Source organism: Dermacentor albipictus, unplaced genomic scaffold (assembly GCF_038994185.2).
Source record: "Dermacentor albipictus isolate Rhodes 1998 colony unplaced genomic scaffold, USDA_Dalb.pri_finalv2 scaffold_18, whole genome shotgun sequence".
Taxonomy (NCBI): Eukaryota; Metazoa; Arthropoda; class Arachnida; order Ixodida; family Ixodidae; genus Dermacentor; species Dermacentor albipictus.
The window spans coordinates 6,922,471-6,942,587 of NW_027225572.1; the positions used below are offsets into that span (position 1 = coordinate 6,922,471).

The 20,117-nt window shown below is 48.2% G+C and overlaps 1 protein-coding gene across 16 annotated transcripts in view; it reads left to right on the forward strand.

Annotated features, from left to right (window-relative positions):
- Positions 1 to 20,117, forward strand: part of LOC135908735 (uncharacterized) — a 1,076,237-nt gene that overhangs the window by 687,560 nt on the left and 368,560 nt on the right. The gene's annotated exons all lie outside the window — the stretch shown is intronic.

The window sequence follows — 20,117 nt, forward strand, 5'->3', positions numbered from 1 at the left end:
CACCAACCTTCCATGGAGCAGCGACTGAAGACCCGGAATCCTGGCTGGAGACCTACGAACGAATTGCGACATTTAACAACTGGGACGCCGACGACAAGCTGCGGCATGTATACTTCGCCTTAGAAGACGCCGCCAGGACGTTGTTTGAGAACAGGGAGTCGACCTTGACAACGTGGGACCTGTTCCGCAGCGCCTTCCTGCGCACCTTTACAAGCATCGTGCGCAAAGGCTGAAGCTATGCTGGACGCCCGAGTGCAGCAACCAAGCGAGAACGTTGCCATCTTTACGGAAGAAATGAGCCGTCTATTTCGCCACGCCGACCCTGAAATGCCCGAGGAGAAGAAACTCCGCCTACTCATGCGTGGTGTGAACTTTTTGCCGGAATGATACGAAGCCCATCAAAGACCGTCGACGAGTTTCTTCGCGAGGCCACCAGCATCGAGAAGACCCTCGAGATGCGAAACCGGCAATTCGACCGCCGCCCGAACTCGACAAGCTACGCGGGAGTTCATTTACTGCCCACCGACGACCTGCGCGAGACTATCCGAGTGGTCGTGTGGGAGGAGCTACAGAAGCTGTTCCCGTCATCACGGCTTCAAGTGACTTCGATTGCCGACGCCGTGCGTGAAGAGCTCCAACAACAACTCGGAGTAGCCCCTGAATCGCCGCAGCCTCAGCCGCAAGCGATGACATACGCCACTGCAGCGCGCCGTCACCTTCCCCCTCTTCGCCCATGGTCGGGCCCAGTGACGACACAATTCCATCGACCACCACCGCCACCGCCAGCACGCCCACGCGCCGCCCAGCGCAGCTACGCGAGAAAGACAGACCTTTGGCGCACTCTTGACCACCACCCTCTCTGCTACCACTGCGGAGAAGCGGGTCACGTCTACCGACGATGCCCATACCGCGACATGGAACTGCGAGGTTTCGCCGTCAACGCTCCGCGCCGGCAGCAAGGTGAACGCCCTCGCGATATCGCCGACTACCTCGCTGCTACTCAGTGGAGCTCTCGACGACCGTCACGTTGGCCATCACCAGGCCGCTACCTGTCGCCGCAGCACCGTCCATACACTGGCCCAGCCCGGGGCCGGTCAGCGAGCCCATATCCGGAAAACTAAAAGCAACAACTGATGGAGGTGCGGTTGCTGTTCGTCGCACTGACGAAGATCCTCCGCCGCCGACGAAGACGCCGAACAAACTACCTCGACGACATAACGATACGCCGCCATCCCGACGAAGTCTGGAAGCAAAGAATACAACGACGACAAACGACCTGACGACGCGACTTTCCAGCTTCAGTTCAACACGACGCAGCCGTGATCCGACGTCAAGACCTAACTGCAACGCCAGACGAAGAACCACCGACCTCGACGTGCTTCTCGACGGCCACGCAGTTACCGCCTTAGTGGACACAGGGGCCGATTACTCCGTAATGGGTGGACACATCGCCGCCCAGTTGAAGAAGGTTAAGACCTCATGGGAGGGCCCTCAAATTCGGACCGCTGGAGGGCACCTCATGACGCCGACTGGAGTCTTCACGGCAAGAATAACCATTCATGACAGGACTTACCCTTCCACCGTCGTAATCCTCCAACAGTGTTCACGAGACGTCATTCTCGGTATGGACTTCCTGAACCAACACGGCGCAATCATCGACCTGAAGTCAAAGTCAATAACGCTGTCGGAAGATAAAGCGATACTGCCGGAGAGCCCTCGTAGTCACCACGCCTTGAGTGTGCTCGAAGATCAAGTGAGCATCCCGCCTCGTTCCAGCATTGTTATTTTGGCCGGCACGGAAATGGAGTAGAAGGCGTCTTTTGGTCGGCACCCGCTGACGTAGAACGCGTAATCGAAGGCGACCAAGGTCTACTGCTAGACCGTCAAATTTGCGTCGCAAGAGTGATCGCTCGACTGCATGGAGGGAAAACTGAAGTGTTGCTGACAAACTTCAGCCAGGAGTTCAAGCACATAAACAAGAGCACGACGATCGCGTACATCGAGGAAATTCTGGAAAGCAGTAATGGGTTTGTCATCTCGGATTCCGCAGCATCTACCCCGACCACGATGGTTCCCAAACCAGGCTACGACATTAATCCAAGTTTCCTCGTGATTAAGCAACAGCAGCTCAGAAGTCTGCTCCGACGTTACAAAGGCTGCTTTTAGACGTCATCGAGGATTCGACAAACACCAGTCGCCAAGCATCGCATAATCACCGAGGAGTGCACTCGACCACTCCGCCAGAGCCCTTACCGAGTTTCGCGGCGAAAACGTGCAGCTATAAGAAAACAAGTCGACGAAATGCTGCGCGACGACATCTTCCAGCCGTCGAAAAGCCCGTGGGCATCCCCTGTGGTCCTGGGAAAGACGGAACGCTACGTTTCTGCGTTGATTATCGTCGTCTGAACAAGATCACGAAGAAGGACGTATACCCACTCCCACGAATAGACGATGCATTGGATCGGCTTTGCAACGCTCACGAATAGACGACGCATTGGATCGGCTCTGCAACGCTAAATATTTCTCGTCGATGGACCTCAAGTATGACTATTGGCTAATTGAAGTCGACGAAAGAGATCGCGAAAAGACGGCCTTCATCACCCCAGACGACCCCTACCAGTTCAAGGTTATGCCATTCGGACTGTACTCGGCGCCTGCAACGTTCCAGCATGTCATCAACACGGTTTTAGCAGGATTGAAGTGGCAGACCAGTCTCGTTTACTTGGATGACGTCGTCGTCTTCGCCGGAAATTTCGACGATCACCTCAGGCGGCTTGCGACAGTACTAGAGGCCATCAAGTCGCCAGGGCTTACTCTGAAGCCGGAAAAATGCCGCTTCGCTTACGATGAGCTTTTGTCCCTAGGCCACGTAATCAGCAAATCTGGTGTCCGTCCAGACCCGCGAAAGACAGCTGAAATCGCACAGTTCCCGCAACCCATCAACAAGAAGGCAGTACGTAAATTCCTTGGCATGTGTGCCTACTACAGGCGCTTTGTCAAGGTCTTTTCACGCATCGCCGAGCCGTTGACACGTCTAACTAAATGTGATGTTGAGTTGAAGTGGGAAACGCCGCAGGCAGACGCATTTGAAGAACTCAAACACCGCATGCAGCTGCCGCTGGTACTTGCGCACTTCGACGAGTACGCCGATACGGAATTCCATACTGACGCCAGTAGCCCAGGCCTCGGTGCCGTTCTAGTTCAGAGGAGAAACGGAGTCGAACAGGTGATAGCTTACGCTAGCCGGTCACTGTCAAAAGCGGAAGGCAACTATTCTACGACTGAAAAGGAATGCCTCGCCATCGTTTGGGCTACAGCTAAATTTCGCCCTTATCTTTATGGCAGGCCATTCAAAGTCGTCAGTGACCATCACGCGCTGTTTTGGCTCACGACTATAAAGGATCCTTCAGGACGACTGGCGGGGTGGAGCCTCAGACTACAAGAATACGACATCACTGCAGCCTACAAGTCCGGACGAAAACACTCCGATGCCGATTGCCTATCACGCGCCCCCAGTGACCCGCCGCCGCAAGACGACGAGAACGACGACGCCTTCCTTGGAATAATAAGCGCGGAAGACTTCGCTTAACAGCAACGAGCAGACCCGGAGCTAAAATGCCTCGCCGAATATTTGGAAGGGCACACCGACGTTGTCCCCAGGGCATTTAAGCGCGGATTAGCTTCCTTCTTGCTTCAAAACAATCTACTCGTGAAGAAGAACTTCTCACCACTCCGCGCCAGCTACCTTCTTGTTGTCCTGTCAGGACTTCGTCCAGAAGTATTGCACGCCCTACATGACGATCCGACCACTGGGCACCTCGTATTTAGCCGGAAACTATAGAGGATACAAGAAAAGTATTATTGGCCGGGCCTGACAGCCTACGTCGCCCGTTATGTCAGAACATGCCGAGACTGTCAGCTACGCAAGACACGGCCGACAAGGCCAGCCGGATTACTACAGCAAATCGAGCCTCCTTGCCGACCATTCCAGCAGATCGGGATGGACTTGCTGGGATCATTTCCGACGTCAACAACCGGAAATAAGTGGATCGCCGTGGCGACGGACTACCTCACCCGCTTCGCTGAAACTAAAGCTCTGCCGAAAGGTAGCGCAGCCGAAGTGGCGAAATTCTTTGTCGAAAACATCCTGCTGCGACATGGCGCCGCAGAAGTCCTCATCACCGACAGAGGAACGGCCTTTACAGCGGAGCTCACCCAAGCCAATCTGCAATACAGTCAGACAGGGCACAGGAGGACAACGGCCTATCACCCGCAGACGAATGGTCTTACGGAGAGGCTGAATAAGAGCCTCGCCGACATGCTAGCGATGTACGTCGACGTCGAACACAAGACCTGGGATGCCGTCCTGCCGTACATAACATTCGCTTACAACACGGCGGTGCAAGAAACAACACAGATCACGCCGTTCAAGCTGGTCTACGGCAGGAACCCGACGACGACGCTCGATGCCATGCTGCCGCGCGTCACTGACAAGGAGAACCTGGACGTCGCTACCTACCTCCAGCGCGCCGAAGAAGCCCGACACCTCGCCCGCCTGCGGATCAAGAACCAGCAGACGACCGACAGCCGACACTACAACCTCCGACGACGCTTCATCGAGTACCAGCCCGGTGACCGTGTTTGGGTATGGACCCCGATACGCCGACGAGGACTCAGTGAGAAACTACTGCTACGCTATTTCGGGCCCTACAAGGTCATCCGACATATTGGCGCACTGTACTATGAGGTCGTGCCAGACGGCATTTCGCATTCACAGCGGCGCCGCGCACGAGCTGAAGTGGTCCACCTGGTGCGCCTTAAACCCTTTTATGGAAGCTGACGAACTTCCTTATTAACGCGATAGCGTTAAGGAGCTCGTGTCGCAGAAAAGCCGGTGTCGTCGGCGTCGGTGTCGGCGTTTGCGGCGTTGACCGTGAGCGATAAATCACTGCAGGCACTTCATAAATAAAAAGCAACTTCGAAGATGGGCTGGGTGGGAATCGAACCAGTGTCTCCGGAGTGTGAGACGGAGACGCTACCACTCAGCCACGAGTTCGATGCTTGAAAGAAGTACAAAAGCGCTTCTAGTGAATGCGGTGTTGCCTTAGAAACGTGCCGTAGAAAGTTATACTGCGGTGTATATCGGTAATTACGAGCATGTAACTTACGGAAGTCGCATTTACATGAGTAGCGCAGTACGTTTCCGCAACATTTCTTCTGTGCTTACCGCACACGCAGAGCCATCTTGCGGCAAACACAGAAGACCCCCTCCTCTCAATGTACAGCGCTGCCCCGACAGGTGGCGCGCCACGGCTGTGCGCGGACCGGTGCCAGGCGCGTCGCATGCCCCGACTCCCTCTCCCCTGACGACGCTTCGCCGTTCTCCCACACGGGTTGCAGACTCAAGCGCCGTTCCTTTCTTTAGATTACTATTTATCTATCTCTCTGCCCGTGCCGATCACGACGTTCGGCTGGCGTCGATCGTTTCCTCCTCCGAGACACCGAGTTCTTTGATTTGTGCCGTTTGCTCAGGCGCACATTTCGTTGCCACGCCGAACACTGCGTTGCTCGACCCTCACCGTGTCCGATGCGGGGCGCCTCGTAAGTGATCGCTGCGCCGTAGCGCATTGTCTTACACCCCTTGGCGGGTCGACGGGAACGCTGTCGCGTTCCACTCTTGAAGGCGAAGCTTAAGCGTCCTCCAATTTTTTTTTTCTTTGCTACGAGTGCTTCGTTTTTTTATTACTTTCGTTTGTTTGCAGCATAGGGTCGATGCTTTTTAAGAGGGGGGTAATGACACGTGCACTTATCTTTATCGGAAGACCACATTTGGCCGCCTAACAAATGTTATCGCGCAGCGCAGGACGCGTCTGCATGTAAAAGAAATTTCTGGAATGTTATCAATGGTTCCGTCCACTGTCTTTCACCGCAACTTGTGTAATCTGATTGCATGTATGTGCGACGCGAATAGTGTAGAACTTTGTGGAAGACGCGCGGGTCCCATCAGTTAATCTGGAACATTCGACAACTGGTCTATAAAAGCCGACGAGCTTAACCCGCTGATCAGATTTTCGACAATCGCTGACCGTGTTCGCCGCTATCGTTGTGCTATATGTGTAGCCTGTTTTTGTGGGCACAGGTTCGCCCAATAAAAGTTCGTTTTGTCTTACACAGTATTGTTGTTTATCCGCCGTGGTTGCTCAGTGGCTATGGTGTTAGGCTGCTGAGCACGAAGTCGCGGGATCGAATCCGGCCACGGCGGCCGCATTTCGATGGGGGCGAAATGCGAAAACACCAGTGTACTTAGATTTAGGTGCACGTTAAAGAACCCCAGGTGGTCGAAATTTCCGGTGTCCTCCACTACGGCGTGCCTCATAATCAGAAAGTGGTTTTGGCACGTAAAACCCCATAATTTTTTTTAACACAGTATTGTTACTGTGTTCTTGAACGTCACCACCACGTGACAGTAGTTTTGGAGCACTTGCATGAACAATACTCGTATGCAGATCATGAACTGGCTCATCCACGGAGTAAGACGACTGTCACTGCACTAGCTCGCAGTCTTCTTGGCAGGACGGCTGATCTACCTCGGTGCCGCAGTGGAATAATTCCGTTGCCGAAACGCTCCACAGGATTACGCCGGTCCTTCAAACGAAACCCTTGAATATGCACTGCATCGTTAAATTATGAAAAGCTACTCAGGAAATTGGCGTTCATTGCAAAAAGCCGACAAGGCGAGCGGCATAACACAACGAAGCCATGTTTGTGGACTAGGTTCACATGAGGAGCGATTAAAGGTAGCTGCGGAGCTACCTTGAGATTCTCGGGTAAGACGCTCGAGCTTTATTTCACTCAAGGCGTGTTTCGAGTGTAGGGCGAGTTGTGAAATGAAAAGGCACCTTCAAGAAGAATTTCGAGTGGAGGGCCGACTGGAGGTGCGTTTGTGAATACCGGGGTAAGCTTGGAACAGGTGAATTATATTTAGTTTACATATACTGCACAAATGAGGCAGTTGTAAGTTTATAGAAGGTAATAAATAAATGCTAGAAAGACAGAGATAATCTCGCATTTTCAACAGCGGAAAATTACATGACAAAAAAGCGAAAAGGCCATGGCATAAGCACTTATTTGGACCTAACTTTTCTTCATGCGCGACAAATTATATCTGCACACACCTTAGAATCAAGATCCTTTTCATACGCACAAGCTAAAGCCCATTTCACTACATAATACTTTCCCATCAATAAGTTATCTACGTATGGCAATTCGTTATGTGAGAGGGATATCGAAACCACGCAAACGCAGTCGGCTACTTTGACTACCAGTCTTTGGATCTGATTTCTCTGTTTATAAAGTGTACACATCTCGATAACTTTTTGTGTTGTTAAAAATGAATCGATATCAACTCAGCCAAATATTTATCCAGCTCGGATTGAAATTGTGAAGGTAGGAAGTAATGTGCTTCAAAAATTTTAGGAACAGCTTGAGCCGGTCAGTTGTTGAGATCACGTTGCAGTGAAAAGCATCTTCTGTTATATGCACATGGAAACTTGCAATGGACATGACGTCAAAGTGCTTTTCGTTCCCGTGGGATGATTGATTGAGAAGCAACAACTTCTCTACGCTATCACCCTTCTATTGAGGTCTTACGCGTCTATGTTGGTGGTGGCTTTGGCGAAACTGCGCTGTGGCGAAAAATGGGCACCGCAGAAAGTAAGAACACGTCTAAAAGTGTGCGTATTGACGTCATACTTTTCTGAGAGGTTCCTGTAAGCAAAGTAAATTAGTGGTCTTGACAAAAACATTGTGCGTTATGGTCTGCGGGGAATTGAATCCTGGCCTGCAGGTTGCGATGCGAGCACGCTTTCCTAAAGCCAAGGGTGCTTTGTTTTCTTCCATAAGTTAGATCTGCACTCAAGAGTCAATGTGATCCTCCAGAGTGGATTAGGGCCGCAATATTGTATGCCACCGAAAAGCCGGTGTTCGGTTTTACCTCACGCTGTTTTCCAGGCCACACCGATATCGCGACCAAGACCAATGTAGACCAATCGCGCGAGACAAAACCGACGTCGGCTTTTCGAACGCGTACAAGATAGCGGCCCAGTACAATGGATGAACTTGCGAACTTGAAGCGTTTTTAATGCCGCTACACCCAATGGTGGTGGGAGTCTTTTTAAACATTTCATGCACATTGTTTTCTCTTGTTTGTTCACCCAAAGAAGTGACGGCTGCTCCGTGGTTTCGCCTTACTGAAAGTGTCCCTCACGGCACGGCACGGCACCGATACCAGCATGCATAACTCACGCGCGCTACTTTTGCTAACCACTCTCGTATTCGGCATCTGCTCTTGGGCCCTGAATTCCTGGCAGTGAATCCAGGTGGAATAATTACAGCTTCCACCCACTCCGGTGCTCGTTTGGCCGAATCTGGATGCCTCCGGTAGCTTCATCTGGCAACAACGCACGGCAATGACCATCACCTGCTCAACGAGCGCCGTTTATAAACGCCCACCTGTGACTGTATCCCTTGGGCACGGCACCGATACCAGCATGCATAACTCACACACGCTACTTTTGCAGACCACTCTCGTATTCGACATCTGTTCTTGGGCCCTGGATTCCTGGCGGCGAATCCCGGCGGAAAAACTACAGCTTCCACCCACGCCGGTGCTCGTTTGGCCGAATCTGGATGCCTCCAGGAGCTTCATCTGGCAACAACGCTCGGCAACGACCATCACCTGCTCAACGAGCGCCGTTTATAAACGCCCACCTGTGACTGTATCCCTTGGGCACGGCACCGATACCAGCATGCATAACTCACACACGCTACTTTTGCAGACCACTCTCGTATTCGGCATCTGTTCTTGGGCCCTGGATTCCTGGCGGCGAATCCCGGCGGAAAAACTACAGCTTCCACCCACGCCGGTGCTCGTTTGGCCGAATCTGCATGCCTCCAGGAGCTTCATCTGGCAACAACGCTCGGCAACGACCATCACTTGCTCAACGAGCGCCGTTTATAAACGCCCACCTGTGACTGTATCCCTTGGGCACGGCACCGATACCAGCATGCATAACTCACACACGCTACTTTTGCAGACCACTCTCGTATTCGGCATCTGCTCTTGGGCCCTGGATTCCTGGCGGCGAATCCCGGCGGAAAAACTACAGCTTCCACCCACGCCGGTGCTCGTTTGGCCGAATCTGGATGCCTCCAGGAGCTTCATCTGGCAACAACGCTCGGCAACGACCATCACCTGCTCAACCAGCGCCGGTTATAAACGCCCGCCTGTGACTGTATTCCTTGGGCACGGCACCAACAACAGCATGAATAACTCACGCACGCTACTCTTGCAGACCACTCTCGTATTCGGCATCTGTTCTTGGGTCCTGGATTCCTGGTGGCGAATCCCGGCGGAAAAACTACAGCTTCCACCCAGGCCGGTGCTCGTTTGGCCGAATCTGGATGCCTCCGGGAGCTTCATCTGGCAACAACGCTCGGCAATGGCCATCACCTGCTCAACCAGCGCCGGTTATAAACGCCAGCCTGTGACTGTATCCCTTGGGCACGGCACCGATACCAGCATGCATAACTCACACACGCTACTTTGCAGGTTAGTTACCTTAAAGGGACACTAAAGGGAAACAATAAATCAGTTTAGACTAATAAAGCATTGTTTGAGAAACCTGCAGGCAGTCATTTCAAGAAAATAGTTTGAATATTGGATGAGAAAATGAAGGTCCAAGTATCAGTATTTGAATTTCGCGCCGAAACCCCAGCGCCGGTACGTCAGCGTGACGTCAGGAATTCCAAAGTTTGTTTTCGCATTTGGGCCGCGTTGGCTGAATAAAGGTTCCCGAAACTTGGCATGTTTAATATTTGGTTCCTTTAGAACACAATGTAGTCAATCTGTACCGCTATATATAATTAGTAGGCCCTAGAAGATGCCATCAAAATCCAAGACGTCACAGCCCCCAGGTGCGGGAACTCAAGTAGGCGTCGCCACCCGCATTTCGTTCTTGCGCTTTTTCTGGCTTACCAAACGTCTTATCGTTGTAAGAGTGGTGTTTTTGGTGTTGTAGAACGGCGATTTACTGATGCAGAAGAAATCACTTTTCACTTTAGTGTCCCTTTAAGTATGCTTCTCGCCTTAGAAATGACGATAGATGTCTTGTAGCGGTGTCGTGCCCAATGGAGCCGCTCGAGAGTGTTAGGCGTGCCTTGTCCGTCTGTCTGCCTTGACGAATATGCTTTTGTTACTCGCGGGTGACGTTGAATCGAACCCGGGACCCAACTTCGATTCTCTGGAAAAAACGCTTGCATCTGTGTTGCAAACCGTTCGAAAACTAGACGCTGAGCAGGCGGTGATATTAAGAGAAATACGAGGCATAAAAGACAAAGAGGACGCCACTGATAGAGAAATTAAGCTTACTGAAGAAGAACAAAAATCAACCGCTGGGGAGGTCAAATGCCTCAAAGACGAACAAAAACCCGTATCTGCTAAACTCGTTGTCCTGGCCAGCAAACTTTTAACCCTCGAAACCACTCTTTCTTCACTCAATGTGGCCGAAATAAGCAAAGTTGGCAGTTCACTGCGCAACATCAGCGAGCAACTGCAAACCATTGTCACAAGATACGACGACACAGAAAATAGAATGCGTCGGTGCAACCTTCTCTTTTTCGACTTGATGACGAGTATAAGGAAGACTGGGCAGCTTCAGAATCGAAAATAATTAAATTTTGTTCGGATAAACTTGGCGTACAAACAACCAGCACACAATTTGAACGTGTACACAGATTGGGTAAGTTCGCCGAGGACAAACGCACACCAATAATAGCAAAGCTAAGCTTCATTTAAGATAAACAGGTCATCCTAGTATCTGCGCACAAGCTTATAGTATCCGTATTCTCGATTCGAGAAGACTTTCCCCATCGACGCGGCTTGCTAGGAGGAAGTTGGTTGAACTTGCCAAAACACAAAAGAAAGCATTCAAGCTGTCAATAGACAAGCTACGTATTGACAATATTACTTACATCTATGATCACTCAACTGACAAGTTCATTTCATCTCAAACATAGCTAGAAAACTGTACTTGTAGACACGTGCCGCAAATAACCCAATCAAGTTCATCAGTACAGCCGATATCCTTATCTTTCACTACCGTTCGAAGCCCACTGCCAAAGCGCGATCTGGTGTGTTCTTTTATCGAAGACAGTCATTCAGACATTATCGTCCTGACCGAGAATTGGCTACGACCAGAAATTTCCAACAACGAAATTTTTCATGATTGTCCTGTGCACAACTTATATAAGCATAACCGCAACGAAAAAAGAGGAGGTGGCATCTTAGTAGCTGTTAATCGAAATATTTCATCGCATATCATAGACATTAACTCAGCACTTGAAAATATCGAGGTTGCATGCTCTTCCTTATCTGTCAAATTAATAATTGGTTCTTGCTATCGGCCTCCTGATTATCACCAATCGTTTGTTGAAGAATTACGTTACAGTAATGACAATGCGACAAAACAATACTCTGCTCAGAATATCTACGTACTTGGCGACTTTAACTTTCCGAACATTGATTGGCCACAGCTATCATCCCCTTGTCACAAGTCGGCTGAATTCATCAACTTATTTCAAGTTGTCGGAGAGCGCGCTCGACGAACTAATGTTATGGACCTGATTTCCACTAGCGCTCCTGAAACAGTCAGTCCAATTTCTTGTCTAGACGGTTTTAGTGGCCATAAACTGCTTCAGTAACAAATTAACGTGCCATTAAATTTACGGGAGTCACGGTGAAATAGACTCGCGATTATAATAAGGCTAACTAAGCTAAATTGAATACTGAGTTGGATGCGTTCTTTAATGAAACCTTCTTGCTTTCCTTCCAAAATCGTAACATTGATGATAACTGGGTACTCTTTAAAAACGCCATTTCAGCTTTATTTGTCAAGTACGTGCCTCTAGTCACAACAACGAGTGGTAAGTCTAAGCCTTGGTTTAATAAATATATTCATACTGCACGTAACAGAAAAAAAAACACTTATACAAACGTCCTAAGAATTTGCGCGATGCTAATTAAAGGGCTGATTATAAAAATTGTTTAAAGAAGTACTGCGCTGAAGTAACCTCGGCTAAAGAAAACTACTACTCCCGCGACCTACCTTTATTACTAGCTTCTGATCCTGGAAAGTTTTGGCGTAAAATTGCTCCAGACAGCACTATCCATCACATATCGCTACGAAAAAGGGACCAAATTGAGCTGTCAGATCGAGAGAGCGCATATGAATTCAACAGGTTCTTTTCATCAGTATTTACTGCTGAAGATAATTCCGAAATTCCCATTATTCCTGATTATGAATTTCAATACGTGGAGCCCATTGTCATCACAATTCAAGGAATCGCATGCCTCACTGCTAACCATAAAGTATCTTCCTCTGCTGGTCCCGATAACATACGTTCTAAATTCTTGAAGAATACATTGTCTATCTCTAGCAAAATATTATATTACATTTTTTTCAGAATCATTATCAACAGGCCATCTTCCACTTGATTGGAAAGTTGGGAAAAGTAATTCAAGTGTTTAAAAGTGGTAACAGAAATATGGCGCAGAACTACCGCCCTATCTCATTCACTTGCATATGTTGCAAAATGCTTGAGCATATTATTGCGTGAAATATTTATAGCCACCTCGAGTTTAATGACTTCTTTTTTAAAAATCAGCATCGGTTATGAAAGTCTCTTTCGTGTTATACGCAGTTACTGGAATTCACCACTGACATGCACTTTAACATGAATAATAACCTTCAAACTGATTGCATCTTTCTTCACTACTCAAAAGCATTTGATCGCGTTGCTTACTGCCGCTTCATTGCTAAGCTATCTACTCTGAGACCAGACTCCCTAACGCTATCTTGGCTTCGTAACTTTCTATCTTTTCGCAAGCAGTTCCCAGTCGTCAGTCATTTTGCTTCTTCTTTTTCTGATGTCTCTACCGGTGTTCCGCAGGGCAGCCTGCTAGGCCCTTTTTTCAATTTATATTAATGGCCTACCTTCAAGCATTTCCTCTTGCGTGCCACTGTTTGCTGACGACTGCATCGTATACCGCACTATTGAAAACCATGATGACCATTTCATCCTCCAAAACAACCTTAACCTCGTTTATGCCTGGTGTGATGACTGGCTTATGACGTTGAACTCGAATCAGTGCAAACGATTTCCTTTACACGTAAACAGTCACTTTCTAACTTCAGGTATTCTATAGATAACGTTTCACTGCCCCGCGCGGTGTCATATAAGTACTTAGGCTTGCATCTTACATCCGACCTTTCATGGAAATTACATATCACCGACATATGTGCTAAAGCGTCACACACGCTGGGTTACTTACGTGGAAATTTGCGTCATTGCTCAGCTCATACACGCAGATTGGCCTATTTAACCTTCGTCCGCCCACAGCTTGAAGCTGCGTCATCTGTCTTGTCGCCTTATCAAGAGTATTTAATTTCAATGCTGGAAGCCGTACAAAATACAGCCACTCGATTCATTTCGTGTAACTATAACCGCCATTCCAGTATAACAAAAATTAGGCTGGGCATTCCACTCCAGACGTTAAGTATCCGTCGTTCTGTTGCTCTTTTATGCTTAATACACAAATATATTCACAGGGTAACGCCATCCCCAATGCCGCTTGAAAAACCATTACGTACATCCAGGCGCGTTCATAATCACCTCAGCATCAAACGCATATTTGGTAAGACAAAAGCTTTAAATTCCTCGCCTTTGCCACAAGCCATTACACTTTGCAACGATCTTCCCGATGCCATTGTTTTAATCAGTGTAAGCGCGAGCATTTCTGTGAGCGCTTATGTACACATTTTACAAACAGATATATATATATATATATATATATATATATATATATATATATATATATATATATATATATATATATATATATATATAACGGTGCCTTTTTGTTCCGCCTAACATTATTTTTCTTTGTTCTTGTTCATGTTCATCACGTATTTTGTTGTATAACCCCCCATCACTCAATGCTCCGACCGGAGCCTGTGATGTACATTTAAAATAATAAATAAACACGTCATGTCGCAGCCATCTCGCTGACTAATGCATGCGTCATTGGGCGGCGCATGTGACGGTGCGGAGGAGGTGGCACCGCGTCATGAGCTTCTAATAAGAGCGCGTTGATGACGTTCCGAGGTCTGCAAACCGCATGATGCTTACGCATTCCCACACGTAAGCAGTCCATTGTGTGTGCCGAATTTTAAGTTAGGTAATTGCAGTGGCGCGAGGTATCGGGCGCACGCGCTCTACGCATTGACGTCACAGTCGGTGGTTGTCGGCGGCGAGTGATGGCGGAGCGTGCACAATCTTTGCGGCTCGCGAGGACGAACGCGCAAGTGCGCCACTGCGCTAGAAACGCGTGCCGATGCGCCTCAGCGGGGAGGTCGCCTCACGTGCCACACGTGTACTTCCCACTGCGGCTCGTTATGTCTTGCATGAACCGATTGTATACCTTTATGCATTACCAATGTCTTAAAATGAATTCTAGCCCCGACAATATTAGTTCATCTAAAACCAAATGCGCAGCAACTTTTGCCTTTTTGTGTTACATATTGTAACACTTGCCCCACTTTTTTCCCGCTAGCAGCCAACCGAAAGTGAAACAGGCACGTTTCAGTGCTGCCATGTAGGCAAAATCACCCGTTCACACAGCAGGCTGTCTCCGTCACCGATGGCGTTCAGTGCTCCGGAGTCGCTAATACAACCATGAAGGTGACTCGGACGACTTCCGTGCGCAAAAGCAGCTGTAAGACCTAAGCTATTGTCTCCTCGTCTGGGGCAGAAGAACGGTGTCAACAGGTCGTACGATTCTCCCAGAAGGCATGTTTACGTATGCTATAACATTGTACTTGTTAACAAATTATTTGGCTGTAGATTTGCATGCTTCTATAAAACAATAAAAAGGAAAATTGATTAATTTCCCAAATGGCTCCACTTACATGTCGCCACTCGCCATTTGACAGCAGAGCACAGGTTAATTTCGTGTTACTGAAGTGTAGAATTAACTATGGATTTTATATGCTAAGGTATGTTGTGCCAAATTCCTGGATGCTTCATTCGATAATCAATACTATGTCTTTGGCATCCGAAAGAGCTTTATTCAGTGAACTATGATACCGTGATGTCAAATGTTTGCGTGTTAACTTACACTGTACCATTCTGTGTTATATCTTTAAAATTACTTGCATTACTTGTTGTTGCCGATTAGGAGACATACAGGCTTTCTGTCAATATCGTTCTTCATAAGGGCATACAGAGTTGTACTCATTTTATGTCCAGTGATTATTTTTCGCCTTCTGCCTACTGCTGACTTGTAGAGTGGTGAGACCTGTCAAGTGGTGTATAATGCACCGTTTCTATTTCGCAATCCCTAGTGTTTTTTTTTTTAAGTACAAACTGAAATGAAGACATTGACAATAATTACGACCGCCGCTACGCAAGCTCCATTGGCAGCAAGCAGCCATCTGGGAGGCGATTCGATCAGCACCAGCACCGCGATGCACCGGCTTAAGGCACCACGCAAATCTCTATTGGGAACCAGCGCTGTCCAGTTGGAGGGCGCGAAAAGCGACTCGCGTCGGCATGAATGAGAAAGCGCCGAAACAATTAGTGGTGTGAACAAACGCGGCGTAGTAGGGAGCAAGTTGTTTTTACGTTTTACGGAACCGCTATTTTAGTGAATTTCGCTTGTTCTTATTTCGCTCAGTGCATTGTGTACGCGTGTAAATATTGAAATTGCTGAACACGCTACTAGCACAAATTTATGTTTAATGACGCCCTTAAAGTGTCTTGCGTAGAAATTACTATTCCGGACCCTTAACATACTGCAAGCATACTGCCCCTATGGTATCGGAACGATTTCAAGATGATCGACTCACTGGAAGAATTACTTCTTTCCAGATAACCCGGGAAGGGGTAGGATTGTACACAGAGCACATTTGTCAACTTTTGGAACCCGATCTTTACTGCTGCGGTTCAGGGTTGCGGCGAAATACGATTCGCGACTGAAGAAGCTGTAAACGCTGTGATAATTCGTGTACAGTATCACTTATTCTCTTTATGTATATTCCGGGCGGTAATTGAAACAGCTCCTTTGTAAGCCGAATAAGTAGGTCTATTTGCACTGTTACGCTGTTCGCCTCCACCATCGCTTAGTAGAAGTACATTGACCATGCATGCATGGTGTGTTTAAAGCAGACGGCAGGGGTTGAATTTGATGTACGAAGTTCCTCAGGACAACTGGTTACGTTTCTGAGATTATGATATTCGGCAATCACGAGATCATAATTTCTGGGGATACCAACCGCTAAGCGTCCAGCCCGTGTTTAATTGCGCTTTTAGTCACTTCAAAATTGCAAAATTTCTATTGCTTCGTCAACCATTTGTGCAGCAATAAGGAAGTGTTCACACATGGTGGCATAAGGTTCTTTCGGCGGGATTCATCAGTTCGCGAAGGTGTGTGGCCAGCAGTAATAAATCGAGACCACAAAAAAAAGCAGGGCAAAATTAAAAGAAACGCGCAGCAGTGATGCCATACTTGCAGATCATCTAGCCATGGGTTAAAAAGCTCACTGTCCTTCCACTTTGTGAAAAAGGATGACCAGCAAAGCTATCGATGTTGGCTCCCTAATGGTGAATTTCACTTCCACCGCATGCCGGCCCAGTATTGCACGATATTCAGCATCGGCCAACGTATGGGGAGTGCTTAAAGACTGCGTCACCTCCGCCGCTGGTCGGCCCAGTAGTGCAGTATTGTCCCGTGGTAGTGACGGTAAAGAAAACAGTAGAAAAATTTATGCAGATCCTACGCACTGAAGGAATCAATGTAAGCTAAGCTTTCCGCGCTGGTTGGGTTGATCGACGATAATTAGCCGTGATGTTGACGGCTAAAGCATAATTTATTCAATGTTTCATAAACTAGGCCACTCTTAAACGAGAGTGGCGGGTTGATATGAAACGTTACCGTACGTGCACCGCTGTTCGTCTGCGTTGTGCACAGAACACACAGGGGAGGTGTTTGCTTGAGGCATTGGTGTGCGCTATATTTAATAACCTCTGAGAGGTTTGATCATAGTCATTGCCTCACATGGCACATCGCATTGTGGCAGAAGTATTAAACTTGAATTGGATGATGGGGCTGTACCTGCCAAAACCACAATCGCATTATGAGGCACGCCGCTGTGGCAGATTCCGGGTTAATTTTGACACTGTGATCTTCTTTAACGTGGCCCAATATCTAAGTGCAGGTGCGTTTTCTGGTTCAGCCCCGTCGAAATGCGGCTGCCGCGGTATGGATCCAATGCATGGCCTCTAGCAATGCCATAGACACAAACTACCGCGGCGGGCAGAGAAGTGTTGATTTGACCGCCGACTATTTTAATTAATGCGGCTCTGCTTCTGCACGCCCTGCGTAATGCTTGACGTAATGTACCGTACATTGAACTTAAGCTTATCCAGTATGCCCGCAACCGCCGTCGTATAGTAGTAGGGTTTCCTTGCCTGCTCATGTCGCTTCCCCCCTCCCTTGAATGGGAAGTGCCTCTTTTCCTCCCTCCTTCCTACAGTTCTATCTAAGGCCCCTCTGGATTCGCACTTTAGTAGAAAGGGAAGCGCTGCAGTTTCTGCAATTCTTTCAGAGAGGAGTCACGGATAATTACAGCTGTCAAGAGGCTAATATGGCGACGGCCAGGGAGTTCCAGAGGACATTATGCACATTCTTCGAGGGGGTGAAACGGGTTTCTAGCGTCGCCTTTCCTCTCGGACTCGCTCCTGTAATGTATACACATGATCTGACCCCCAACCCCCGACGCGGTGTGTGTGTCTGAGTGATTTGAACGGAGAAATCGAAGACAAAAGTACAGCGGCGTTACTTCCTCTCGTGCTATAGCACCTCCAACGCTCTGTGGGGGTGGAGGAAAGGGTTCAAAAGAGTAGGGGAGAAAGAATGGTGGGGATAGGGGAGAAGAACCGAGCATGTATACACCGTTTTTGTGGGCGCCACCATGGATAGATGGATGGATGTTATGAGCGGCTCCACTAAAACAGGGCGGTGCGTTGCGCCACCAAGCTCTTGCTGTTATACTGCCTAATGTCCTACCTAAGATAAACAATAAAAAGAAGCCATTTTGAGCTCCCGCATCCAAATTTTCTGATGCCTTATTGCAAACTATGCTTTTGTACGTCTCCGTTGTTTTATCGTTTCCCTACCTCTTCCAGCAATCCTCCGACCGCATCTTACTAATCCCTATTGCGGACGCGTTTACTTTTCCACTGCTCTCGCTAAACCAAAGGGCTAACGTAGAAGCTACTGCTCTACTACTGCAACCGCCTGTTTGTATGAGAGATTTAACCCCATATTACTTCCTTCTAGCACCCTCACCCACGGTGGTTGCTATGTGGCTATGGTGTTGGGCTGCTGAGCACGATGTCGCGGGATCGAATCCCGGCCACGGCGGCCGCATTTCGATGGGGGCGAAATGCGAAAACACCCGTGTACTTAGATTTAGGTGAACGTTATAGAACCCCAGTTACTGAAAATTTCCGGAGTCCTCCACTACGGCCTGCCTCATAATCAGAAAGTGGTTTTGGCACGTGAAACCGCATAATTTAATTTTTTTTTAATATTTTCTAGCACCCTCTTCTTCCTCACCATGTACATCATAAAAATCAGTAGGGATAAAGGGTACCCTGCCTCAGTCTCTTGTTGACATGAACTTTCTCCTCGCTCCTCATCCCTTCCCATTCAACGCAAATGGTATTTTCTAGGTAAACCTCTCTGAAAAGCTGTAGACAATCGTCACCCAAGCCTTCCCTTCCAGAATATCCCACAAAATGTTGCGGTCTACGTTGTCATAGGCTCCCGTAATGTCTAAAAAGGCCACATATACCGGTATGCTTTCTGCTTTTGATATTTGAATACACTGATTAAGAACAAATAAGTTATCATCTAAACGCCTACATATTCCGAAGCCATTCTGAAGTTCTCCCAAAATGCCATTATTCTCTACCCATGCTTGAAGATTTAATTTGATTACCTGCATTGCTAGCCTGTATACTACCGATGTGATGCTCGACGGTCTATACGAGTAAATTCTGTCTTTCTCCTCCTCACCGTTATGTATTAAATATTTCTACTTTGTCGCCAACTGCCTGGTATTCGTCTATCTTTCAAAGTTTTTTCCATTGCTTTCACCACAGCTTCCTTACTTTTTGGTCCTAGTTCATTAATCAGCCCTACGGGGATGTCGTCCAGCCCTGTGGCTGGGCGCTTAGGAATGTTCTTTTCGGCTTTCTTCCAGTTGAAATTTGTCAGCACCAGCTTGTTTTCCTTCTGCGTCTCTTTCATGTTCTTTTTTTTTTCTTCAAATCCAACCTTCGCATTGTCTTGGAAAGATTCGGCTGTTATTTTTCGGATGTAATTTGTTGCCTCTTCTCCTTCCAGTCTGTTTCCATCGTCGTCTAGGATATATTGTATTGTTGTTCACTTCCTGCCTAATATATTTACGTGGTTCCAAAATATTGTTACGTGTGGAAATACACAGACGAAAGATGCTATTTACATGCTATTTATACTGGAGCCAGGCAGCCAGGCTGACACTCGCTCTTGCCAAGGGCACCTACCAACTTCTTCGTCATTCTCGCGGCGGCTCGTCTCTTGAGCATCGATCGATGATATCGCAATATTACCCCCTCCCCCCCGCCGGCGGCAAAAGCATCATCACGATGCTGTTAAATATCCAAGGGGCATGGAGAGTTGTATGGCTTGAGTCGGGCAACGTGGACAATGTCACTGGTTGCCACAGCGGAGGACGTAGTGGGCGTGGCTACAACGATTTCATAGGTGACATTGGTCACTTAGCATATCACGCGATATGGGCCTGTGTAACAGGAAAGCAGTTTTTCACAAAGGTCGACTTTACGCGATGGTGACCAAAGCAACACGAGGGCGCCGGGCACAAAATGGACATCACGGTGGCGGAGGTAGTAGCGTTGTTTCTGCTTGTCTTGAGACACTTGTAAACGAACGCGCG